The 10,754-nt window shown below is 36.0% G+C and overlaps 1 non-coding gene across 1 annotated transcript; it reads left to right on the forward strand.

The window, feature by feature from the left end:
- Positions 1 to 2,234: 2,234 nt before the first annotated feature.
- On the forward strand, positions 2,235 to 2,341 carry LOC135150910 (small nucleolar RNA R71). Its single transcript, XR_010289371.1, has one exon. It is a non-coding gene; the product is annotated as a small nucleolar RNA R71 (small nucleolar RNA).
- Positions 2,342 to 10,754: the final 8,413 nt, after the last annotated feature.

Here is a 10,754-nt window from a genome sequence, read left to right on the forward strand (position 1 = left end):
TTTTTATCACCGTGATTCCACCCTTCTTAGGCACACACTGAACTGGGCTCACCCATGCACTATCCGAGATCGGATAAATAATTCCGGCATCTAACCACTTAATTACCTCTTTCTTCACCACTTCCTTCATAATAGGATTCAATCTGCGCTGGCCTTCAATTGACCCTTTGGCACCATCTTCTAACAAGATTTTATGCATGCAAATAGAAGGGCTAATACCTTTGATATCTGCAATACTCCACCCAATAGCTTTCTTGTGATTTTTCAGAAGCTCTACCAATTTCTCTTCTTGAGTAGCAGATAATTCAGCAGAGATAATAACAGGCAAAGTGGAAGAAGGTCCCAGATAAGCATATTTCAAATGAGAAGGAAGAGCTTTTAGTTCTAACTCTGGTGGTTCATCACTTGATGGCTTAGGAGTCTTGAACTCCCTTGACGACAGATCCAACGACTCAAAGCGTCCCCTAGTTTTTGTAACCTGTGAATTAGCTTCCAACCAAGCTAGGAGTTCAACATTATCATCTTCTTCTTGAGAAACATTCAATATTAATTGCTCCAAAGGATCATGAGAAGAATTAGAGTCTAATTTATCAGAAATTAGCTCATCAAATATGGTGATAGCTGAGCAATCTTCTACATCATCCGAATATTTCATTGCTTTAAAGACATTGAAAGTCACCTTTTCATCTTGAACCCTCATAGTTAGCTCTCCGTTTTGCACATCGATGAGAGTTCTTCCTGTAGCAAGAAATGGTCTTCCCAAGATAATGGGAACCTCTCGATCAGCTTCATAGTCCAACACGATGAAATCAGCAGGAAATATGAACTTGTCTACCTTGACCAGAACATCTTCAATCTTTCCCTCTGGATGAGCAAGAGATCTGTCAGCTAATTGAAGAGTGACAGTAGTAGGCCGAACTTCTCCAATCCCCAATTTTCTGAACACCGACATAGGCATCAAGTTTATGCTAGCCCCCAAATCACATAATGCCATCCCACAATAAGAGTCACCAATAGTGCAAGGAATGGTGAAACTCCCTGGATCTTTCATCTTTGTAGGCAATTTATGTTGCAAGAATGAGCTACACTCCTTCGTTAGAGCTACAGTTTCAAACTCCCCTAGCCTTCTCTTCTTTGTAAGAATGTCCTTCATGAATTTCACGTAATTAGGCATCTGCTCAAGAGCCTCTACAAGTGGAATATTGATGTGAAGCTGCTTCAAAACATCAAGAAATTTCTTGAACTGAACATCCTGTTTTTGCTTTTGAAACCGTTGAGGAAATGGAGGTTGTGGTTGCATGTGTGATTTTTCAGGAGAAGCCCTTGGTGGAGATATCTTGTCATTATCGCTTTCTTTATCATCAGAAATTTCCTCATTGCCACTAGGTTCAATAGAATCATCATGTTTGGCATCAGTAGCATTGTTCCCCAAAACTTTTCCGCTTTTCAGTGTCATGGCTTTACAATGCTCATTTCCAACACCCTTAGGCTTTTCGGTGTCGCTAGGGAGAGTGCCATGTGGTCTATTCCTTAGCTCATTCGCTAGTTGCCCAACTTGATTTTCCAAGTTTCTTAGGGATGCCGCTTGACTTTGGACCAGTGCTTCAGTCTGAGATCTACTAGCTTCATTCTTGATGATGTACTCCTTCAACATATTTTCAAGTGAATTAGACTGAGGTGCTTGTTGAGAGAATCCGGGTGGATAATTGGACTTTACATTGCCATTTGAAGTTCCAGAATTCGCCCCTTGATTGCTCCAAGAAAAATTAGGATGTTGCCTCCATGACTGATTGTAAGTATTCGAGTAAGGGCCACCCTTATTTTGATTTCCCATGTAAAAGACAGATTCTGGATTTGAAGGACAACTATCATAAGTATGAGCCTCACCGCAAAATACACAAGAAACATTCTTGGTTTGATTAATCTGTGAACTGAGGGATTGCTCCTTAGATTGATTACTGCCCATGCTCAAATTCTTGAGCATATGCTCCATAGATGCTAGTTGAGCCTTCATCGAAGTTATAGAGTCCACATCATAGATTCCAGCTACCTTTTTACCTGTTTGAGCTCTAGAAGATGGCCACTGATAGTTGTTGGTAGCAATTGTCTCAAGAATTTCATAAGCCTGATTATAGGACTTAGAGAGAAGAGCCCCATTTGCTGATGCATCCACCACCATCTTTGTTTGAGCATTGAGACCATTATAAAAAGTCTCCATCTGAATGCAATGAAGAATACCATGATGAGGACATTTTCTGAGTAATTCTTTAAATCTCTCCCATGCATCATACAAAGATTCATCATCCTGCTGTTGAAACGAATTGATCTCATTCCGGAGCTTTGCATTCATATTGGGAGGAAAATACTTGCTCAAGAACTTTTCTGTCAAATCATTCCATGTTGTGACTGATCCTGCCGGTAAAGAATTTAGCCAGGTTCTAGCTCTGTCTCGCACAGAATAAGGAAATAATTTCAAGCGCAAAGCATCTTCAGGTACTCCTTGAAATTTGAAAGAATCACTGATCTCCATGAATAAACGAAGATGAAGGTGAGGATCCTCGGTAGGCATCCCACTGAATTGACCAATAGTCTGAAGCATTTGGAACATGACCGGCTTCAACTCAAACTGTGTTGCTTGAATATTGGGTCTTATGATCCCCGAATTTAATTCTTCGAAACGGGGTGCCGCATATTGCCGAATAGCACGATCTTTATCATCCACAATAAATGCACCCGCTGGAATGTCTCCATTATTAACATTGTCATCCATAGCTGCTTGTGTTTGCTTGATCTTGCGTTGTGCTTTTCTTCTTCTATTGAATGTTCGCTCAATTTCAGGATCAAAAGCAAATACCACTGGGTGTCTTTTGCTCATGCACAAAGAGACCTGATGAACAAAAAAAATTACTCCCGTTAGAACAGAAGTAACAAAAACCAAACTGTAAGAATATCAAATTCGCAATTAATAACTAAAATAATCCCCGGCAGCGGCGCCAAAAACTTGTTGCGTAAAATACTAATGTGCAAGTGTACACAATCGCAAACAAGTAATATAGTAATAAATACCAGATATCGTTCCTCAAGGACTATGTAAACGTATCAATCACGAATAATATCTAACAGTCTAGTTATCGAACACAATAAATTATTGATGGTTTTTATACTAAAACTAAATTTAACCAACTAAAATTATACTAAAGAGCTTAAAGAGTTTCAAATATGAGAAGATAAGTCAGGATAATTACTTCCCCCTAACACAAGAATATCGGTGAAAGAGTCGCGAAATATTGCAGCAATCACAATTTACTAGCTAGAATTCAATGGTCACAGGTTTCTCTCGAAATCACTATGATATAATTCCTACAAATAAACTAACATATGTCTATGCCAATTTAATATTCGGAATCCAATTAAGCATCAATTCACAAGGCTATGCATGGTCACAATATATGTCTATACCGCAACTATATTATAATCAAAAGATATAATCATGCACCATTCAAGTTTTGTGTCAATTAATCATAACCCTCTCAGTATTATGATTAACTCGATAACCCACTAGAGTTGATCAGACAATAGCAAGTATTAACATGAAAAACACTCGAATGAATAAACCACAAATTTGCATACAATATTCTTAACAAAACACCAAAATCCTCATGCTAGGGTTCCATAAAAATCCCAACTTTATACAATTAGTTCATACTCAAAATATCAAAATCAACCAAGAATAAGAAAAACATGTTCATAATAACAAGAGTTAAGGAGAGAATTCTAAACAAAGAGATGAAGAAACAAATCCACTGAATGTCTTCAATGGCTGAAATCTCTTCCGTCTCGCTTCTGCAACTCCCTTTGCTCGTGCCTCCACACTCTATCTCGTACGATGTCTCTCTCTAATTAGGTCTGAATACCAAAACCTCCTCTCTCCATCAAAAGTATTTTTAATGAATTAATGAAAATACAAGGAGATTTCCGAATCAGAATAGAATTCCAAAAGAGGAAATTCGCAGTTGACTTTTTGACTCTGATTCTGGGCTGATTAGACTCGGATAAAAATGCAAGTCCACCTCTGAATTAAAGGCCTTGTTCTAAGCTTCGCGTGGGCTCTTGAATCACCTGATTTGGACTTCTAGAACTCCAGATATGGCCCAAACAGTGAATGCTGCGCAGCTAGCTTCAAAATCCGAATTTTATTCGAATTAAACTTCAATTCTTGCTATTTAAACTCCAATCCATATTTGATTAGAATTCCTTGCATCCTACAATAAAACATTAAAATTTATTAAATAAAAATCCAATTAAATACAAAATAACTAAAATACAGGGACAATATTAAGATAAAATGCACGCTTATCAGCAAGACAATCCTGAATTGTCTTGCTGAGATGGTTTATGTGATTAAATAAAGTAATTTGACATATATAAAATAGAAAATTATCCACTTAATTAAGTTAATCATATAAATTCATAAATTAAATTAATTCGAGAGTAAATTAATTTAATAAATAAATTACATAATTAATATAATTATTTGTGAAGTGAAATAATAATCTATTAAATATTTAATCACCCATTCTTCAGCAGAACTGCTCCCTGTCTTCTTTAAACTTTAATAACTTCTTCTTGATTTGTCGAACGAACGAACTACCACTTCTGCTTGACTTAAAATATTTAATTTGAATAACTGATACACAGATGTACTGTCTGGTTCATCTGTATCTAGTTAAATCAAATATTCTTCGTCAAATAAACAATAAGAATTTGGTTTGTTCGTCGAGTCTTCGTCTTGTAAGTACTTCTTCATTAAATGGAATCTTCTGATAAAATAAAGTATAGAAACTTTATATCTTCTGAACTCCTGGACGTGCCACAAAAGATTATTTGTGCACTGAGGCTTGAACATATTAATGAACTTCTTTCAGTGGTGTGCAGCAGCATCCTGGAATTTATCTGACATATAATTCCCATAAATCATTTGACGTTCTTCGTACGGATTCCGATGACTTGCTATTTACTGAGCTTTCTTATCTGAGTTGAGTTGTACCTCTTTAAATACAAATAGGCTGAACATATGCATTTCAAAAGGATTAAAATTATCATTAAAATAATTAATTTACAAGATATTATAATAGATTTCAAGTTCAGTTTCTTAAAAGGTAATATGTCTTATGAAATTTGTACATTAAGGATTGTACTGAGAACAACCAATATTTGCCAAAAGTATTTAACTAAAATGTATTTTATTAAAAAAATCAAACAAATATTCATAATATCTTAAATTATAAATATCATCTTCTAAAAACCATAAAAATAATATATATTCCTTTCCTTTTGAATATCCACTTTTTTGACCTTTTTCCACATATTTTAAAATTCTTTGACTATAGTTAGAAATATATTTTCACATGTTTTTTCCTGGGAACAAATTCTATTTTATAATATGTTCATTCGAGAAATGAAAATTTTAAAAATAATTTTTTTCAACTATATAATCAAAGCCTATATCACATGTGTTAAAAAATCAAAGCAGATATTTAAAGCCGGAGTGAGTATGATTTGATTTACTCAAATAATTTATCTCTAATAAACTGAACTGAGAATTTATTATAATATAATATCATATAATTATTTATTTAATCATAATTTTAATCTTTTTTCATATAAAATTATAAAAATAAAGTATATTATGAAATGAAAGTATATTCAACATCCTAATTTATACATTTAAAAAATGACTTGTCACAAAAACAAAAATACATCTTTAATTGAAAATTATAGATATTTTAAAGCATTCACCAAAATATTATAAAAATAGGCAATGCAATTCTTTAAATTTATTTATTTACATATTTCAATTTCATACTCTTTATATATTATCCAAAAAATAAAAGTGAATAAATAAAAAATTGAATACACATCATGTCAATATTTTTTCAATACAACGGATTTATACTAGCACAACGAGAAGAATTGGTTCAAAATAAAATGAAAACAGGCACATAAATGAAAACGGGATGAGTAATTAATGCTTGCATTGATACATATAGAAGTCATATACATGTCATTTGAGTGACAAGGATTAAATAGTAATTACGCGAACTACATTAAGCAATTTTGAATTGCAAGCAATTATGTTACAGCAACAGTACAACCAGATATTACACTAGTAGTAAAAGAAGCAGTGGGTCCTCACTAAATTGAATCTTACCATAAAAGTATATAAATTGTATTTATCATATTGTAAAGCATAATGTAACGTAAATGTAATTACGATAACTCAACACATCAAAAGACAGGAAACAATACGTAAGTATATTACAGGAATCTACAGGTTGGAGATTCGATACGAACAGACAAAGACAATCAAGATATCTGAGACGAGCATCCGTCCACTGGAAGAAGTTCATTAACATGTTCAAGCCTCAGTGAAGAATAAAGTTCCAAATGTTTCTGCTATCAAGATTGCCTGCAGATCAAGTATCAAAGACCAGAAGATTCCAGTATATTTAATTTGATTATTTATAATCAAATTTATCGAAGCAACATCTAACCCGGAATGACTGATCAAGTAAATTATCAAGCAAAGGATTCAAAGAATTATTTCAGTTCGAGTCGTTCGTGAACCAGACCAGTGCACAGGACGTCAGAACATACGAAAGTATTCAGTGGATTCGATCAACGAATTAATTGATCAAGTCAATCGAGCTGCTCCAGGATATTGCCAAAGGAATTTATTAATATATATATATATATATATATGTATGTATATATATATATATATTAATTGTGAATTACTTGAACATAAATAATTCAAGTAATTATTTAAACACAATTAATACTATATATATATATGTATATAAATATATATATTTTAATAAGTGTTACAAATGAGAAGTTCAAGGCAAAATCTCCTAAGTATACAACCATTGTATACACTGTGAATAAATCAGGCGCCAAGTTTGACCAGAAGTCAAAACTTGCGCTTGTTTTATTCATCAGGATTTTGGCTAAGTAAAGATCAGTATATGGAAGGAAGGAGCGCAACATTTGACTAAAGTCAAATGTTGCGCCTCCTGTCATCCCCTAGGCGCAACTTTGATGACTGAAATTTATCTAAGTGGAAGACACACTGTACACAGTGGTGGCGCAGGGTTTGACCAGGGTCAACTAGCGCAATATTTGACTGAGCACTTGGCGCCAACTTTGACCACAGGCGCCAAGTTTGACCACAGCTGTATATATATGCATTTGGGGCGCAACATTCATATATATATAGTCTCACATATATGTATATGAAAGTGGCGCCACACCTTTGTATATTCTGAGTTAGATTTATTTTTATAAATCAAATCCGTCCAGGACGAACTCAAGTCGTCCAGGACGAACTCGTTAACCATGGTTAGTTGTTGGAAAGCCTATAAATAGAGCTTTGTAGTTTCATTTGAAACCAACTACACACTTTGTAAGTGCACACACTATACACATTCTCGAGAGTTAAATTAGAAGATCGAATTTATCGAGAGTTTGTAATAGAGTGATTGTAGTCTCTGCAGCCGACACTTGTGTTGGAATTTGTAGCACCCGAGGATTATTTCTAATACAAGAATATTCCTCGACTTGCTGGAGTTATTTATTTACGATTGATTTAACATGGACTGAAACAAAAATTATCCGCAATTAAATTAAATCGAAGAAATTGGTACGACGTATTCAACCCCCCCTTCTACGTCTGATTGGACCTAACAATTGGTATCAGAGCTTAGCTGATCGATATACAGATCTGAGATCCGTAACCAATCTGAAAAGCTAGCTGTCCGTACAATCGTAATTTTATCTGATAACAATGTCGACACACAAGTTAGGAATCAAAGTACCTCCATTTGACAAGGATGACTACAACAACTGGAAGATGAAGATGTTGCTGTACATCAGAGTTGCTAATCCCATGTTCATTGGGATTCTGGAAAATGGTCCGTTTGTGCCTATGAAGATTATTCCTGAATCTGTTGAAAATGGTGTTCGTATTCCACAGAAGTTTGTTCCCAAAGAGAAAAGTGAATACACTGACACTGATAAGGAATATGTTGCACATGATCATAATCTGCAACTCATAATTGTTGAATCAATGACCAAGACAATGACACATCTGATACTAAGTCTGAAAACTTCAAAGCAGATGTGGGACACTATTGAGGCATTGATGGAGGGATCTGAAGAAGTCAGGGAAAATAGATACGATATGCTAATTGCCAGATATGAAGCATTTCAGGCAATACCTGGAGAGAACATTTCTCAAATCTATGAGAGGTTCATGCTGTTGTTAAATGAACTCACCCTGCATGGAAAGACTTATCCACAGAAAGAGATTAACAGAAAGTTCTCATTTGTGATGCCACCCCATCTAGTTGTAAAGACAGAGACCATCCGGGAAAGAAGCGACTTCAGAACTATGACTTTGGAAAAGCTGTTTGGAAAACTGAAGACTTTTGAGATGGAACTTGAACAAAGAAAGATTATATATGGTGGTGGATCAACAGAATCCAAGAGTATAGCCTTACAGAAGACCACTGCACTTATTGCTGATCAACCATACTTTGGTTATCAACAATTAGTTGAATATGGTGTCAATGATCACACTGTTGCTCAGAGTGATTGTTCATCCATCAAATCTGACCATCCTTCTACCAATACTGAGATTGTGGAAGCTGAAATTGATGAAGTTTCTGGAGAACCGGAGGATGAGTTCTACACTCAGGAAGAGCTGGAGCAGCTGGAAGATAATTCAATGGCTTATATGGCTGCAAGGTTCAAGCATATCAAGTTCAGGAAGAACCCCCGGTACAAGAAAGCTTCAGGAAACAAGTTTCAGGGTAAAGGAGGATACTCAGGGTCAGGGTCAAAGAGTACTGGCAGTTTCAAACCAAACATGTACGACAAGAGCAAGGTCAGATGCTACAACTGCAATGACTTAGGGCACTTTGCAACAGAGTGCAGGAAACCCAAAGCAGCTCCTGTCAGAAGCAACTCATATGATAAGAAGAATTCTTATGAGGATCTGAAAAAAGAGAATGAGAAGCTAAAAGCTAAGTTGGAAGCAATGGTGGCCAAGCACAAAGGAAGGGCTTACATTGCTGAGGGAAAAAGCTGGGATGACACAGATTCTGATGATGAACCTGTCCAGAGCAATTATGCATTTGCATTAATGGCTGACACTGTCGAGGAATCTCCATCTCAGGGCACAGGAAGGAAAAGTAAAGTTGTGTGGGTTCTTGATAGTGGTTGTTCAAGACACATGACTGGAGAAAAGTCCCTGCTCACAGATGTAGTGATGAGAACCGGCCCAATTGTAATCTTTGGAGATGACAGCAAAGGATTTACAACGGGATATGGTAAGCTGAAAGTTGGAAATGTCATCATTGAAGATATCTCTCTGGTGGAAGGACTCAAGCACAACTTACTGAGTATCAGTCAGTTCTGTGACAAAGGATACGACGTAATCTTTCAGAAGGAAGTTTGCTTAATCCAGAACCGGAAGAACAAGGATCTTACACTCCGTGGTGTAAGAAAATCAAGTTTGTTTATAGCCGACATAGACTCAGCAAGTAAGGGGGAGGTCAAGTGTTTCTACACCAAGGCCTCTGCTGATGATAGTTGGTTATGGCATCAGAAGCTCTCACACTTGAACTTTAAGACTATGAACTCTTTAGTCAAAAGGGAACTTGTGAGAGGATTGCCACAGAAAGAATTCTGTCAAGAAGGACTCTGTGATGCATGTGAAAAAGGGAAGTCAAAGAAAGCATCACACAGGAGCAAAGGCATGACTGATATTGGTTCACCCCTTCAACTGATTCATATGGATCTGTTTGGTCCAGTCAACATTCCTTCTATATCAAGGAAAAGATATGCTCTTGTGATCGTCGATGACTACTCAAAATACACATGGGTATTATTCTTACATTCAAAGGATGAAGCAGCACTCGTCATCATTGATCATATCAAGAAGATTGAAAAGGAAGCAGATCTGCCAGTAAGGGCAATCAGATCAGATAATGGAACAGAATTTCGTAATGCTGTTCTTAATGACTTCTGTACTGATAAGGGCATCTCTCGTCAGTATTCAGCTCCAAGGACTCCACAACAAAATGGTGTCGTAGAAAGGAAGAACAGAACCTTGATTGAAGCAGCAAGGACAATGATTAGTCAATCAAGACTTCCAATCTATTTCTGGGCTGAAGCTGTAAGCACTGCTTGCTACACTCAAAATCGTACCCTGATTAACAGGGATTTGGATAAGACTCCTTATGAGGTAATGGCCAACAGAAAACCATCACTGAGTTACTTTCATGTGTTTGGTGCAAAATGCTTTGTGTTAAAAGAAGAGCATTTGGGAAAGTTTGATGCCAAAGCTGAAGAAGGCATATTTCTGGGTTATTCTTTGGAGTCTAAGGCCTACAGGGTTTATCTGATCAATGACGACAAACTGATTGAAAGCATCAATGTAAGATTTGATGATACCAAACTCCCAAGCCTCCAAAAAGAAAATGAATCTGATTCTCTGGAATTTGAGAATTTAGAAGACATCTATTTAGGAGAAGATCAACCTGAAGCTGATATAAGGGAACCTAATACAAATGAAGGAAATGCTGATCCTGAACCATCTGAAGGAAGTATTGGTAACAATACAAATGATCATCATGATCACAGTGGTCAAAGTGGAGGATCATCAAATAGAATCTACATCAGCTCAGGGG

Source organism: Daucus carota, chromosome 2 (genome assembly GCF_001625215.2).
Source record: "Daucus carota subsp. sativus chromosome 2, DH1 v3.0, whole genome shotgun sequence".
Taxonomy (NCBI): Eukaryota; Viridiplantae; Streptophyta; class Magnoliopsida; order Apiales; family Apiaceae; genus Daucus; species Daucus carota.